We start from the raw sequence: 17931 nt of genomic DNA on the forward strand, positions 1-17931 counted from the left end.
TCATACTTTTCTGTACAGAATTTGATGATAATCATTTTATTTGTACAGGATAAAAATCATTCTGCATAGACTATCTGACTTCAGGAAGAGTGAGAATTTAGAGACAGATTGAATTGAATTCTGCTTCCAACCTATAACAAATGTGTGACCTTGGGTGGAGGAACCTCTCAGGGACACTTTCCCTCATGTGTGAAAAAAAAAAAAGAGGTGAAAAGGTAATAATAGTAGTATTGACCTCACAGTGTCCTTGTAGGTATCAAAGGAGATAATGTCTTCAAAGTTCTTTGCATATTTCTGGCAACAGAGCAATTGTTCAATTATCATCATCATCATTATCATTAATACTAGTAGTTGCTCACTGTTGAACATAGAACAGCTCTCAATAGCATAGGGAAATAGACCAAACAGTTCTGACTTCGAAATTAAATTATACTCATTCTGACTTTTTTATGCAATTTTATTGTCAGAAAGAATAGTGACATAGAAAGCCCTAAAGTTTCCTTGAATCAAGTTACCTGAGCTATTAGGAGTATGCAGAAATAACTAATGATAAGGACATTTTTTCAAACAATTGGCTTCAACCACATTTAAAAAAAAAAAAAAAAAGCCCAATTGCAGGATGTCAATCTGCCCAACAGTGTAAATCTCCTTAAAGCAATTTAATTCAGATTAAAAAGATAACCTTGGCTTATGTAGCAGAATGAGGGATCTGTTTCAAATCCATCACATTAACACTATCAATAACCCGCTATGACCCATGATTGAGTAGTTTTAATTAAGTTTAGTTAGGGTATTGGGGAAGAGTGTGCCATTTAATCCTTCATTTATAGTTAAATTGAATATTACAAATATCTCTATAACTTTTGTAGTTTGAACATCTTTCTTTTTTATTGAATTTATTGTTTTCTTTCATACAGAGCAATATCATTTGGGGAGCTCTAGTTCCCAGGAGCTTTAATGCTACCCCACTTCCAGCACTATAAAACAGAGGCCTGCTGTTTTAATCACGCCTCTCTCTCTCTCAATGTTGTTTGCGCCCTGGTACAACCCATCTGCCTTGAATCTAGTGCTCCGCTGGGGCTGCACACATCTGCCAGCCAGACTACCTTCGTACACAATTACTCAATCCACCGTAAGGCTCTTTAATAGGAAACAAGTGTGACAACGGCAAGCCTCTTTTTTTTTTTTTTTTCCTCCTCCCTCCTAAACCACAGAGTCAAATAGCTCTAATAGAGATGAAGCTTGATAGATCCGCCCAGGTGTAGGTGAAATGGTAGAGCCTCAGGGGTAATAGATGCTGTGCTCTCCTGCTGAAGTTTAGCACTTTGTCCTGACGGCTCACTAGCAGCAGTGCGATGGGCTGCTCCTTGTACAGTTACAAAGTCAACATGCTTCTTGCTGCTCACGTTTATGCCTAATCCGGAGGGCAACCTGGAGCTAGGTAAGAACTGCAGAACAGCCCTTTGACTTCAGCACATGGACAAAGGACAACAAATGCAGTAAGTAGAATATTTATCTTTCCTTCTTTTACTTGGGAATTCATTAAGGGTGTTTACTCTCAGGGAATCCTCTAAAGACTGTGCAAAAGTGAACCAGCAAAAAAACCTGTGTTCATAACCCTGTGGATTTCCTCCAGTTTCGTTTTGCACAGTGCCCTGGCACTGTCACTGCAGCTTAAATACTCCATGAGTGACTCCTCATTCAGAAGGTCTTGAAACTGAAATGTGGTGCTAATAATAATGCTAATTCAAGCCCGGAGCCTGGCATATTAACTGCTATTTCTGGGTGAAATATCCTTTATTACTGTCAAAAATGATGGTGACAAGTGCTTTGTCACAGTTCTGAGAATAGAAAAAAAAAATCTTTACAAAGCTCAAACCCTTTTTGAAAATGGATTTCGGCTTTTATGCATGACTATATTATTACATCATTGTTGATACATTAATGTGAGGAATTTTCCTGTAATTTTGGCTTAACAAATTCATTCTACAGCTTTGACTCTCGCCAAAGAAGTGATCCTGAAAACTCTAAAGGCAGAAATAGATTGTAGCAGCAATGACAATGATAATGCTTTTTGTAAAACAAAACAAAACAAAACAAAAGGTCATTTGTCTAATAGCCTAGGAAGAGCTATTAAAACCAGATGTGGGAAATCTCAACTTTGACTTTTTGGTCTTTCATGCTTGGTTTAAAGCAGCCTTCACATTGCGTTTACTTTGCATTTACAACTTTGGATTCACCATTAAACTATGTTTGAACTTGAAGTTCAGATTTGATCTAAGTAGAGCCATGTTCCTTGAGCCCTCCACTCTGAATTTTACTTGGCTATGGGGAATCTTTTTACTACTACACTATATATCTTGAATTGTGTTAACAAGCTAACTGCGGTGGACTTTCAGGTGGAGTGTCAGGCAGTGTAGAAGAATGTGTTTGCTGTTCAAATGGATGATGCTCCGCGTATGAAATAAACACATAGAACACATGCCCTTACAAAGACTCCAGTTATGATACTTAAATTAATCCTTCAGGAAAAGGATGCAATAAAACTTACCACAACATTATATATATATATATTTTTATAATCTCTTGAGTTGATTTTTAAAATTTTTGTTATGTACTTGAAAAATGAGTCTGAATGGCATTGTCATCTCAAAAGACAATACACATGTTTAGAGTCTTGAGACAGGCAAACTTAAACAAAACACTATCACATTGTTAAAGTAATTCCCCATTGGCTAGTGTTTTGTTTTTGTTTTCTAACTATTATAGATGGACATCATTGAAAATGATGATTTAAAATCCATGACGGTAGAATTCTGATGACTCCTTTGTGTATATTCAAAAATGATTTAGCCTGGATAAAGTTGCTGCTATGAGAGGTTTAATTAATTACTGCCAGTTAAATATATTTCTTTAAGAATTGCATTTGACATTACTGATGGTGGAGTAAATGCAGTTTAAAAGTCATTCTTCATGAAATACTTTAACCGACAATTGTTGGCATTGAATAGCGGTCAATGTCTACCCCCTACAGGGAGAGATTCTAATTTCACTGTGCTTTCCTCAGTACATGAATACCACAGAGTACAGTTCACACATATGAATGCTGTAACCGTGTCAATGACTCCAACAAGTGCCCCTTAATGGAAAGGTCAGCCCTGTGATTAATAGGAAGCCAGTTTCAAAGGCTGGACCTCACTTCAGCACTGCATTTAAATTTCTTTCTCCTTGATTTATTCATCTGCTTTTCAAAGTGTAATAAAAATCAAGCGGTCCATACTGCACATTTCTAATGCATGTGACTGTTTTCATACAAGAGCAACAATATCAAATAGTATATGAAGTTGAGCAAAGAAAAAATAATAAAGTGAAAAAAAATTGGTCTAGCTAATAATTGAAAGCATAGAATGATAAATGGAAATTTCACTTTTCATCTAAATAGTTTATATAGCCCTTCCTCAAGTTTCAGTTAATTTAATAAACCTTTAGGGGCACTGTGAGGGTATATGCGGTGTGACAGAAGAGAGGCTTGGTGTTTCATCTAAGTTTATTATGATTAAATGCTGGCTGTGTGCTGATAATATATGCAGGTAACTCATGAAGATAATGCTTTTTCACTAATGGCAAATTCATTGCAGAAATTTAGCACAGTAGAGATGAACAAAAGAATTATAAACCTTTGAGAAGCCCAAGAAACTATATTGGAGTTTTTGTTACAATCTGTTTTTGTGGAAAAAGGTATAATGGTAGTTAAAATCTTTCCAATCAGGACTTGTGCTGGGAAAACTTAAAGCTAAGTCCACCATGAATTTTTTTTAATGATTTTTGACTGCTATTATATTTGCTAATAAGTATGCTAAACATAAGGCAATTCATAAGTTAGATGGTCCTTAAATAAGAGCTTTTATATTTTCAATTTTGTGTTTGTTTCATGATCCAGGGCTTTATCCACCCATGTTTTCAAATAAGATTGCAATATGAGTAATCAAGTGTACAAACAACATAATACACTGTATTTATTACACATGAAAATTTCCATATGCCAAGAGGAAATTTTTTAGAAATCATTGTTTATACCAATTTATCCTAAGTAATATTCTCTTTCAAATAACTTTTTAACCCTAAATCAACACAAAGTGTAAAAAGTCCATGTGCACTTATGATAAAGGAATAATATTACCCATCAAGAAAGTGTAGGACAAAGAACAGCCCAGAATGTCAATACTTCACAAATGGAGCTTCCGAAGACTACCCAATGAGCAGCTGTATCATCAGGTCCTCTTCTAGTCAAGGCATCATTTTTGCTCTGCATCGGAAGTTGACAACTTCCAGAAAGGGTTTTAATGAAAAACATTGGTTGGGTACCTACAAAATACAGGGGACAGTATCCTCAGTGCTTTCTATCCATGATATACTTCATAGTCCAATAAAGTATGTATTGATAAAAGTATAAATAGAGTGGTTATGGGATTTGGCCCCTGTTACACATCTCTGCTAATAAGTAGTGGAGCTTAGGTTCAAATTAACTTTGCCTGAAGGCAGATATCTCATCTGACCATGAGGTCTGCATGAGCTCTGGTCTAACAATACAAAGCTGATTTTATCTCTGGCCACTTTACCAAGACTAGGTGAATTTGGAAAAGGGTTCTTAAACTTAAATTGATAGCATGCCCACTAGAGCAAAGCTTAAATAGTTGAATGTCAGGTAATAGTTGAGTCTGCTCTTACTTCCAGTTACATCATCCTGCAGAACTTGTAGACCCTACTATTTTCCAGAGGTCTCCTACAGGTAAAGAAGGAGTTGCAGTTAAATCTCAGAAATAGGAAGAAGAGGTAGTCTTTCTATTCTCCCTCAATTGTTAAGTTTCTATTCCTGTTAGTACTGGGTCTGACAAGAATTTATCTCTTCAGGGTTATTTCCAACTAGGCTAAAGCTTTGCTAAGAAAACTAATTACAATAGTCTCTCATTTAGATTTATCTAATCACCTTCCCACCTGCAAGGAAGAAAGTGAGCTGACAGACACCCTCAAGGATTTTCAGCCTTCCATTATTCAATAGGAACACCTGGACATTTTTTTTCTAAGAGATATAATGCTAATGCTAATTAATTTTTCATTTATTTGTAGATATATATGTATGCATATATATATGTGTATATATATAAGTACATATATATATAAGTACATATATATATAAGTACATATATATATATATATATATATATATATATATATATTTGTGTGTGTGTGTGTGTGTATTCAGTCATGCAGACACATAGCCTGGAAAACAAATTTTCACAAGATTTCATTTGAAATACAGAATTTCCTAGGACCTGCATCTGTGGTAGATCTATCTGCTAAAACACTTTCTCCCTAATTCAGACATTTATTGACATGGTTGAGATTCTTTGTGAAGAGACTGAAAATAAAATATTTATGACAAAAAATTCCCTTGTATTTCATGATATAACATTAACATAGTGGGTCTGTGTATTCTCTCTCAAAGCAAAATGTTCAGTTTTAATCTTATTTTAATAGTCTATATTACCAAAAATTTTAAATCAAGAAATTTTAATTTCTTACTTTTATAAATGTAAGAAGGTTTATATAAGGCAAATTAAATGAATATGAGGAAATTACTTCAAAATCTAAACCACCTTAACTTATTTTCTCAAAAAATGTAAGTTGAATTAAATGTTCCTTTAATTATAATATTTCCTTTGGTTTTGGTAAAAGCTGTTTGATAAAGGTATTTAAATGTGATTGGCATTTATAAAACTATAGACTACTCTTATAAGAAAAAAGAGAGGAAAACAAGTGATTTTTTAAAAACTAATCTCAAGATTCTGGAAGAATGAATGTATGGTGACAGGATCTGAAAGCTCTAAATACCTTGAGGATTGATGATTACTTAAAAACAGTCGTCAAAGACTTCCTCTATCACTATCATTAGTCAAAGAGATCAACAGGCTAACTCCATGAAGTTAATCTTTTCCTAATAAATCTTTTTTGTATTATCCAGTAACTACTTCATGTTTATTTGTGTGTCTCTCTCACTCTCCCCCTACCCAACCCTATCTCTCTCTTTCCCCCTAACCTCACATTCCAAGCCTTCCACAGAGCACCCATCTAGAAGTAGTTCTTACTCTGGTCACTTGTGGCTGGTGCTCCTAAGAAATAATTGGGAACCTTACAGACCTAGACACTGTGGTGGACAGTTCCACTCAGATCTGGGGAGGGGTTATCTCTGCTCAGTTCTGTGTTTTCCTACATTCCAAATCCCCAGTGGGCACTCACAACACTCAACTAAGCTCATGATCCTCCCTTCATACAGAGGCCTCTTACTCCTAGTACACCTACACAAATCGAACTCTTGGCCATTTCTGCAACCCAAATTCAAAAGTGTTGGTTTCTACTATTGCTAAATATTAAATATTTATCTTCATTCTAGGCCCACTGAAATATGTACCCTATTTTGAAGCATGGCTGTGAATCTTTCATTTTATTATGAAGTACACATTATCATTACTCTTTCTTAGGTGTGTATAAATCAGAACTCAAAAGAGTTTCTAATTAGCAGTCATCTTCACTTTTGTTTTATTCCTTAGTATTATACACTTCAAATTACTTCTGTTACAAATTTGAGAATTTATAAAATATAAGCTTAAAAAAGAACTCTTTCTTGGATCAAAGAATCACTTCTCAAAACATTTTCTAATTTTATAAACTTAAGGCAGGGTTCATATTTGATTAATACTGTTTCTTGATGAGTCTCTTCCCTGTCCCCATTTTGAACAACTTAAAAAAGGAAACAAAGTTAAAACAAAAGACCTAAATCTTTACAATCTGAAAGTAATTCTACAACCCTAAACCCTTGAATTAGGCTTGGTTTTAAGCCCAATCATATCCAATATTGTTTTGACACATGGTTAAGACAATAAAAATTATTACTTCTGGCAAGAACTTCTTAAAATTCACATAAAATATTGACTTGTATTGTCATTCTTGCTCTCAAGTACTCCATAAAATAGATTATATAGTGAAACATTGATCTTTTTCACTTCTGAAATTATGATGGAAGTATATTTTATCAAAACCAATTTTTCTTAACAAAATATTTAGCTTACACAACATGAAAATTTGGGTGACAGAAATTTATATGCAAACAGTTTTATTTCCTTTAGGACATAAAAACAAGTCTATATGGATAAAAACAGAGAAGAAACATTAATTCTATAACTACTATGTTTGTGGGATCACATTAGCTTAATTATATTGATAAGCAAAAGTAAAGTTGTCACTTCCATTTTATAGATGAGCAGTGTGTTTTATTTTCTTGACTTAATGAATAATATTAAACCTGTAAAAATCATTCAAATAACTAATATTGAAAGCAGCAGATGTGTTCAAAGGTCAAGATGTCCACATTATGCAGATTGTGATAGAAATTGTTTTTACTATAGTTCTGGTTTCTTGGGCTGCCTTAAAAGCATTAGTGTTGCCATTACTTTGACTCTAGAAAAATCAGGTAATGCCATTTCTTTTGTAATACATGTTTTTATGGCACTTTTGTGTAAATGCAGATACTAAAATGATTTTATCAGTGGGAAATGATATATTTTTGTATCAAACCTTATTTCATATTCTTAAAGTATATCCATTAACTTCCATGTTATAATAATGTAGTAAACATTTTCTCTGTGTGTTTGAAAGTGAATAAGTAACTATCTGCATATATTTAAAAATTTTTTTATTTGGCAAGATTCTATTATATATATTTGCATAGTAAAGACTGTCACATAAAAAATTATTTTGTTTAATGTACTTTATTTTGTTTAATTTTAATCTTTTTTAGTTGTAGTTGGACATAATACTTTTATTTATTTATTTATTTTTATGTGTTGTGAGGATCAAACCCAGTGCCTCTCACATGCTAGGCAACCACTCTACCACTGAGCCACAACCCCAGCCCTATTTTAATTCTTTTAAGAATTACATCACAAGCTTTTGTTTGCACCAACAAGAAAAATATGCATTTTGAATGCATTTTTCAGTTTTACCGTGACCTATTAGAATTTACATTATGTAATATGTAACTTTAAATAATGACTATAACTACCCAGACCATTACACAGAGGTCTTCTATATTAATTAAAAGATGTTTAAACCACAATAGTATTGACAATTTTCAAATTGTTTTAGAAATTTTGAACTTTAATTTTTGATTATGACAAAGCCCCATTTTTTTTTTATTAGTATGGCTTGGATAGTGTATTTCTCCAAAGTCTTTTGGACTCTCCTAAGCAGCCACAAGCTCTCTCACAAAGCTATTGGCCACATTTGTTGTGCCTACTTCCAGGCAGATGGTATAAGGAAGAACCACAGACTACCAGCAGGGCAATATCAGCAGCTCCACTTCAGGACTTCTTTATAGCAGTCTAATATCTCAGTGAAAGCAGACAAGGTCAAAAGGAGGCAGGTTTGGGGCACCCTAGTTTAAAAGCTTCCTTTCCTGGAGATACAGATAGCTTTTCCAACAACAGAAACACAGCTTTTAGGATTCTTGAAAGGGGCCCTTTCAGTGCAAATAGCCACAATATTCAGGGAAACTCAGGCTTGCTTTCAGGTTTATAGCTTTCCTAGTCCTGATTCATTGTAGCCGTCAAGAGTCATTTTTATCATAGGTAAATCTTCCTAGAATACAGCAGACATTCTGATTTTTACTGATTTTCAAGTGGAGTAATTCTAGACAGTTAACAAAAGATCAAATTATCACAAAGATGGGGAAAATATACTGTTAGCTCTTTATCAGCAGGGAGATAACATGGAGGTTGAGAAGATTAATTTTAAGAACTAGCATGGCCTTTTTCTCTTCTGTCTACAAATCCAGACTGTGCTTTAGTTTATGGTTATACTTGTTGCACATAAACCTGCCGTCATTTATAGTTTTGTTTTGTATGCACGATATTGTAAGCATTTCTTCCCCTTCCATAAACACTTCAAATGACATGCACCTATACACCGTCATTACAAAGGGCTGAAAAATGTCTAGTTTTGTTAATTAAAAATTTCAAGATTTTTTTGTCTTATTTTTATGATACTCGGTTATGACAAGTTGATACTGAATCTAAAAGACTAAAACTTGGAATTGTGTAACTTCTGAAAATAACTGAGGCTTCACAAAGGATAAGCCTAGTAGATTTACTTCCAAAACTCAGGATGCTGGTTCTTGAGCACTATCTTTGCAAAGGGGAAGAGGCAGTAAAAGGAACCAGGTATAGTCTCTCAGTTGTGATCATGAGAATGTCATATATGGCCCTGGCTGAGAACAGCATGCCTTAGGGGAAGGAAAGGAAGTAGCAGGAACTCAGGCTTTTTTGAAGGGCAGCTGTGTCATGAACAGATGATATCTGCTGAGTTCCTACAATTATGATCATCACTGTTTAAAGACTAACTCCTGCTATTTTTCCAGACAGGGCTATGGGCAGAGTAGGCTTACAACTTTTTGGAAGGATTTGTTGCTGATGCTAATTATTAGATTTTAAAAGCACCAAATAACATTTGAAATAACAGAATTTAAATGAATGAATACTAATCTGTTGATGCAAATTCAATCTATTAACTTACTGTTTAGAAATAGATACTAGTTATATAATTGCATGATGGGTATACATTTTTGTATGTATATTGTTTTATAATGAATGGAGAATAAACCAAAAATTCAGAGAATTTATTTTCAGTAAAGTCCAAATAGGTAGCAAGAGCATGGACAGGTAACTGATAGTACTTGAAAACTTATAACTAATAATATTAATAGTACTATCTTTATATTTTTATCTATAAATTAAGAAGTTCAAAATGGACAATGTATACAGTTTCTTTTGTGTCTCATTTTTAAGAAGTGCAATATACAATTTCATGTACAATTAAAACAACATTGATCAACACTAAGACATAAAACAATTTAAAAACAAACGTAAGTAGAAGATATATTACTCTCATAAGGAGGTGAGTTAATTTTTAAACACATCTTCCTTATACAATGCATTTTAATGACTTAAAGTCAGTCATGACAGAATTAATAAACTACTCTTGAGAATAATTAAATATCCTCAAGTTACTTGAATACTGAAAAATGAGGGCATTGATTCAGTTAATTTTTCTGGCTTCTGTTAAATGCTTATTATGAATTAAAGAATTAAAATGCATTTCTTGCACTTTAAATAGATAATAATTTGCCTTTTTTCTATTAAAGCTAATTTTTTATTCTGTCAAACTATAGACACCATAATGAAATGGAGACAGTGCAATGTAATTAGCTGAAAAGAGTGAACTTAATTTATCTTGCATTATGTGTAATAGGGAAAAACACATAAAACCATATTAAGCCTTACTTAAAGAAATAGAAAAATATATTTCAATTATCTCATATTTCTTCTTAAAATCTGAACTATAAATCTTTGGAATTTTTGTCAGAGATTTATGAAGTTTCTGTTAGATCTTTTTTCTATTATAAACTACATTTCTTATTTAATGGATATTGGGTTTCAATATCAACTGTGGCTGGCTGTCTTCATTCAGATGAATAATATACTTCAAACATTTTTAGTTTTACTTTTTTTCAGTAGGACATCCCAAAATTACTTCAAGAGTTTGAAATATTATTTAAGTTTAAACAATAAAATTGTTTTTATTGTTTCATCCCAACCTGTGCAGCACAAGACATTAATAATTGAGAGAGATACAGAAGCAAGTGAGGCTAAGTGAATATTTGAAAGACTGGTGGAGTGCTGCAGATTTCGATTTGCTCTAGTATCTCGTCCTTGGTCAACTCCACACTGAGGTGGGCCTTCTCTACTTAGAAGTATGGAGAGCCGGGCAATATCAAGAACAGAACTCATCTTTAGCAAATTTTGAGTGTCATAAACTGTGGCCTTAGCATTCCTCCTCATACCTTTCCTGATTCAATGATAACCTTTCTTCTTTTTTCTCAAAAGTTGAGTCCCCCCATTATCAGAGCCTTCTTGTTGACTTGGGATTTTTCAATTAAGAAAATTTTGCTAACAGTAGGGTTTTTCTATTCACCAAGTTCTGTACTCCTGAATAGTTTGTATTCTTTACATTAACACCCACCTTCCCATTAATTTCTAAGCCAAAGCAATCTATTGGGGTAATGCTCACTACCAGATCTGAAAGCAAGGCTCATTAAAAGTAGATGCAGCATGTTAAAAGATCCATTTTTTAATGAATACAATCCTAACCTTTTAAGGTTTTTTATGTTTTATGTAAGAGAACTCTTCTTGTCAATCCTGCCCCAGGTCAGGCCTGATCCAGGAGCTGTTGAATGATCCAGTACTTTTGCTGTCAGAAGATCAGGACTACTCAAGTTCACTGCTTACTTTTTGTGCCAATTCACCTCTGCCTAATTTATGCACAAGCTCTGAAAATTTTGAAACTAAGCAGTAGAAGAACCTTAGAGACTAAAAAATATTCTTTAAAAGATGCTTTAAGTTTCACTTTTTATGATTATGTGTTACCTGTCAATTTTTACCTTCTCCTCCGTTCTGGCTCTTCCTCTTCAGCCCTTTACTGCTATATTCTCCATCCCTAGTATGCTTTCCTTCGGAAATCAGTTGGAAATTCAGAGAGAGTGAAGAAAGTAAGAGAAATACAAAGAGGCCTGGCTGAATGTTGCTCATTGAGGGAAAGTGAGGCTGCTCCATGTACAAAGCACTGTTTCCAATCGCTTCTGCAGAGATGAACATCAATCTTGTTTTAGTTAACTCCATCCACATAATTAATCATGTAGCCATTTGGGGGTCAGTGATACAGTTTGCCTTGGCTAACTGCTGGATACTCCAGACCCTTACAGCCTCTACACCATTCTGGTTTGCCTAGTCTAAGAAAAGTCTACATTGAATTCAATATAATGCACTGATTTAATTTTGCTTTGGATGTTTGTGGTGTAGTCATCATTAAATTAAATTGATCTTGAGATGTTGTGTATGAAAAGATCATATGCATATTCCTATTGAGCTTCTGGTTTATTAGTAGTATTGTTAAATCATACACATCGTTGTAGCACAGAGCAATATGTTTGTCAAATGTTGTCACTGACATATGTTCACATTGCTTGGGATTGTATATTTTTAAAAATTAGAATGAAATATAGCTCTTTGAAAACTATTAATTTTAAGGTTTGGTTTAAATATCCTTCCCCATTCTATGAAATCTTGAGCTAGGTAGTATCTTTCCCTGCTCTGGATTATGTAATGTGTCTTACCTGTGTGATGTATTTGATAGCTTTCTGTATTGAGATATTGTCATACTTAGGTCCAAGTTTTTTCAACACAGAGGCCTTGGCTTCTACTTTGTTGTGTGCAACACAGCCATGCATGGCAAAGTAGGTGTTCAATAAATATTCTTTGTGGAAAATTCACAATGATACCCTATAAATGCAGGTTGAAGGGTCTTTACCTTTGGTCTGTATCCTCCATTTGCTGTTTAATTGGCTATTAGCTGAAACTGATTGATAGACAAGAACTTTTTTTTTTTTTTTAGGAGAATTGGCAGCTATGTAAATACAACACTTAACCTTAAGCACTCAGCCATTAACCTTAATCACTGTCCATTAACCTTAAAGCACCCCAGGTTTCTCCCCTTACAGTCCCCCAAAACAGACCCCACTCAGTGCATTCCTTAGCATGAAAAAGAATCTTAGTAGAATGTTTTTATTGTCCTGTGAGTGGCTGTAAAAAAGGCATTTGGAAAGCAAACACTGGACTCCATTTCTTTCTGTGGATTCTAATTAATTTTCCAGGTGTCCATAGAGGTATATGAAACTGGAATATCATCTTAAGGAGCATGTTAGGATATATTTGATAAGATAAAGGCTAGACAATGTTTTTTTATATTGCTATCTTATGTAAGGATGACAATCATAGCAGTGTCATGTTACTTTCTACATAATCCTGAAAATTTGTGAACAATAAAGAAATATTTTTCTGTAGTTATGCTAAAATATATTTAATATTAATTTCAGGCACTTAAAACAACCAGTTATTTCAAAATACATACTACTTGGAATGTCTTAGATCTACAGTTAAAATTATAATAAATAAATGATGATTTTTTTTAACAAAACACTTTTGATTTTTTTTCTAGCAAGTATTCTTGCCACTAGATATAACCAATTTTGTTGAAATAAAAATAGCTCGCTTTATCATAATCTTTTTTGGTCTACAAAACTCTATGTTTTTGTGTGTTTCACATAAAATAATATGTTATTAATAATAAAATGTTATGTTAGTAAATAGAGTCAAATGTATTGTGTATTGTATATCATGGTTTTATTTCACCAAGATCTACATTTACTTACCTATGAATTTAGTAAAATAACATTACAAAGTTGCAAAAAGTTTTGTGTGTAACATTATATGCTATTATGTTTTATAACTTCAATCCTTGGAGTGAAAATTGTAAGTCCATAGAGTTCCTATTGTAGTTTGAACATAATAGATCTTGGGGTTAGGTTGGGAGGGTGGTTGGGGGTGGGGGAGAGAGAAAGAACACCTTGCTATATTCAGGAAAGCAACTTGATACTAATGGACTGATTATTTTTAGAATTGCCAAAGTGCTCAGTTTCACTCTTAAGTCCCAGAGGGAACTGACACTAGAAGGTGTGAGCAACTGAGGGCCAGGGAGGGTCTCTCTTACTGCTGATTTCAAGGTAGATTTTAACAAATGTGAAATCTCACTGGAAAAACAGATCAGTGTAACACAATGACTTCAACTCTAGAAAGATGTTACCTCAACACAGGGCCACAGGGCTGCTTAGCTGTTCACTTGGAATTTTCTGGTTACCTAACTAAGGAGGAAGGTTGATAATGAGGGTGACTTGGCAAGAGAGTCCAGGCAGAATGTGCTCCTCAAAGGTGAGTCAAGTGTCAGTATTGACCACATGTTTTGAGAATAAATCAATAAATCGATGACTTCAGTAGAAATTGCTTTTTAAATGTTGCTCTCTAAACATTTTTAACAATTGGACTTTCAAGGCTGTAAAGATCCTCTTGAAGATACTCAGGGCCTACTACCACATTAAGTCACTATTTCACTTTTTATTAAGTATATTCCATATTCTTATACCTCTATACATATGCAAAAATAGCCTAGACCTGTCACTGTGCATTCTTTACACACAAAGTGATAAAACATACATGCAAATGTAGCTTGGAAACTGAGAAAATTCATGGAAGAAAATTTCCGTCTTTGCAGGGTGTCTTCACCATATGCTTTGATTTAGTTAAGCCCCTTTGCTTCAGGAATGGTGCTGTCTTAACAATATTTCAGGTCATTTCTATTGTTGAGACAGTGATGTAAACATACTAGGGGTGTGTTTTGAATTATGTGGCTTTGAATTATCATTTTCTTTTTATAAATTCATGGTAGGTACTCTTCTGCAATACTTATTACTTGCATAAGAACAACTAGGAATGAGTTTCCTTTAGTACAATATTAAGAATTATAATAGAGGTTCTATCCTGGAAAACTAATGAAATGTTATTCTTTCTTTCTTCAGACCTTGAATAGAGACAATTAGTAGTTAGTAATTGCAGTCATGTCTCTAAATTATGAGAAATATTTGGCATACTAATAGCACAACTAAGAGGCAAGTAAACCATATTGACATTGTACAAGTTAGTGTTCATCTATCTCTGTTTCTTCTACTTTTACTCTACCACATTTTGGGTATTTATCGATTTGATTTACTGCACATAAGGATCACTCCTGGTACTGATGTGAAATTTTTTTAATATTTTTTAGTTGTAGATGAACACACAGTATCTTTATTTATTTTTATTTTATGTGGTGCTGAGGATTGAACCCAGTGCCTCACACATGTGAGGCAAGGCTTTACCATTGAGCTATATCCCCAGCCCTGATGTGAAATTTTATGTTCATTTATTTTTCATATATTTCACTTGAGCACCTGATTGCCAAGCTTATATTAGGCATCTGTGTTATTTATTGAAGAATTTAAGAAATTCTTCCAATTAAGCTTTCCAGTCTAATTTAATAAAACTAACTTGAAGTTTTAGAACTGTGCAGCATTATTTTGTAGACCTTAACGTGGTTATTGGCTCTGTATTTAGACAACTAAGATGTCTTGAAAATATTTTTACACTAACTTTCTCCACTTTATCCTTGGGTTCCAGGGGAATAAAAAAACTTAAGAAAATTTTATATTGTCTTTCCAGAAAATCTGACTTTAATTGTATATTTACCAACATGTATAGATTCATATGAAAACTAGAGAAAAGCCTACCAAAAGATAATAGCAGCCCATCAAATTAATGCTAAAAAATTTGAGGACTCCAAGAGTTGAGACTCTCCAATAGGAAGAAGCAGGGGAGAAAGGCTTTTTTGCTTTGGCACAGTTATGTCAGGATTGAAGTAGGGACAAGTGCCACAGATAATCAGCAGTTCTGTAATAAACCCAAATACCTGTGCACCTCCTCTATCAGCAAAGTAGCTGCCCAGTTTTAATAACATAAACCATTAGGCCACAGAAAACAAAAACAAAATAAGGACACACACCACTTTGCAAAATAAACTACTGGGTTGCATGTTACGTGAAGTTTTTTTTTTCTTAAAAACTGCTCTTGAAATTCATTTTGATCTTGATTTTATGTGTAAAAGAGGTCTGAGCGGCACACTCAACCCAATAAAATCTGCTCTAACATCTGTATGACTGCTTCTGTCACTTGAGATTTTCTCAAATGCTAAGTAGAAAAGAATTTAAGGAAATGATATCTGTTTCCTATGAGGTTTTTAAACCTTAAAATAGCAAGCCAACAAACTGCCACCACTCCAAAACCAACGACAAAAAACAGCATAATTACTCATCACATTCACACACGGTCACACCAAATGGACAAACAAACATATAAACAGAAAGAAAAAACAAATCAACGACAGAAACAGATTCTGCTTTTCTCCAACAACTCATAAATGCAAGGAAATTTTAGGTTGAATATTTCTAGCTTTAAAAAAAAGAAAAGAAAAGAAAAACAAGAAAGAGAAAATAATCACACACATACACTTTCACCAGGGACTGAGAGGGGCTGCATCCCCAACCCCAGCCTCAGCCCTCCTGAGACTCAGCACTCCTGAGGGAAAGGGGGAGCAAGAACTCTGGCGCCTGAAGCCCATCTGAGGCCTTTGTAAGAAAAAATGATGTCACCAATGTCTCACTTTTTTTCCGCTTATTCTTTCCACTTCATTCTCTTTTCTCTTACCTGCATTGATTTTTTTTTCTCTCTGTTAGGGTTTCCCTTCACTTTACTGAACCTCCAAATTTGTCAAATTTGTTTGATCCCCTAGACAGAGGGGCAATTCTAACCTAATATAAACGTTCATTCCCAAGGGTCTTTTGTACCTGCTCTCCATTTTTACTGTGAACGGGGCTTCCTAACTCCCAGGGTAGAAGCATGGGTGTCAGATCATCACCTGCATTTGCTATCTCTAGGGACCTACTGAAGAATACTGGCTATTAATTAACATTTTACGATGTGCCTCACACTCTTCAGAGGAAACACACCTTATAAATGCCAAACAGTAATAATTCAGCAATCTACTCTCCTTTGGGTTCTGGATCCACCAGCTCTCAACCTCCTGAGGAGAGAAAAAAAAAGAGCCATCTTATTATACCTACCTAGAGGATAAAATGTCAAGTGTAAAAGATGCTTCGAGGAGCAACGGTTGCACTCATTTCAGAAGGATTTCAAGTATTTTTCCAAAAGAAAAGAAAAAGAGAAGAGCAGCCGTTGACAGAGCCATCTGAGGAGGGAAACTGCCTTCCAGAACTTGACAATCCTGGCAGAGAAGCAGATGATATAACTATATCTCACCTTTACTTCCTGTAATCCTGTCACCAGCCAGGAAGCAACCAGCCACACTGAGAAAGCCAAACTTGGAGGCACTTATCTCAAAGACTGTCTTCACCCCACCGGAAGGTCCCATCCTAGGTGAAATTTCTAAGTAATTAATCACTTTGATATACAGAGTTTGCATCTTTTCATCAACTCTCAGCTTAAAATAATGGGAAGACTGTTTCCTCTCCCTGCAGTAAGGAAAGTTCAGGATTCATTCTTCTTTTTTTTTCTAGTCAAACACTTTTGTAATATTGTATTATTTTCAGAGAAATCAGAAAGAAACTGTCATTTCCCAAGGCCAAGAGCTAAGGAAAGTGAAGGAGTTGAGATTCTACGACTTCCTGGCAGATGAGGCTGAAGACCGTTTGCTGCCACAAAGGATGCACCCAGCCATGCGAGGTTTGAACTGATTCAGGCCTCCAGCAGATCCTCCTCAGTGTGCATCTCTAGAATACAGTACGTCGTTCCTTGATAAAGGTATGGAAAAAACAAGAGTCATAATAGGATGGTATTGGTAATATTTGCCTTTTTAATTTTTTCTTTACTTAAAATTTTACTTTTAGAACCAATATTTAATGTTATTTCCCTAGTTTGGGACTTCTGAGTTTCTTCTGAGCCCAAATGATCAGATATTTACACCAAACCATTCCCATAAAAATTACTGCTGTTTATATTTGACCGATAACATGAATTTTTAATATTTCCCAATTCCTTTATCTCTCTAGATGACTTGATCCATTTTAAAATTATAATTATATAAAATAATGACGTGTCTAAACACAAAGATTCATAGTAAAACTTTCAGGGGGAATAAGCTGAAGGAAATTAATACTTGAACTTCCACCTAGGTTTTCTCATACACCCACCCACCCACCTACTCACCCACCTACCCACACATTTTTTTTCATTAAATCCATTTTTCATTAAATAACTATTTCTTTTAAAAAATCTCAATTTTTAAAAAATTAAATACCTCTATGAAGAAAGCATACATAAA

The 17931-nt window shown here is 34.2% G+C and overlaps 1 protein-coding gene across 2 annotated transcripts in view; it reads left to right on the forward strand.

Moving 5' to 3' along the window:
* Positions 1 to 1208: 1208 nt before the first annotated feature.
* Sema3a (semaphorin 3A) overlaps positions 1209 to 17931 on the forward strand; it is a 431159-nt gene continuing 414436 nt past the window's right edge. Inside the window, exon 1 of one of the 2 annotated variants that reach the window (XM_078040129.1) lies at positions 1209 to 1499. The gene's annotated coding sequence lies outside the window, so the exon portion shown is untranslated. Of the gene's footprint in view, positions 1500 to 17154; positions 17412 to 17931 lie in introns of those variants that run through there. The other variant, XM_078040128.1, reaches the window with a different exon arrangement.

The sequence above is a fragment of the Ictidomys tridecemlineatus genome, chromosome 2 (genome assembly GCF_052094955.1).
Source record: "Ictidomys tridecemlineatus isolate mIctTri1 chromosome 2, mIctTri1.hap1, whole genome shotgun sequence".
NCBI lineage: Eukaryota > Metazoa > Chordata > Mammalia > Rodentia > Sciuridae > Ictidomys > Ictidomys tridecemlineatus.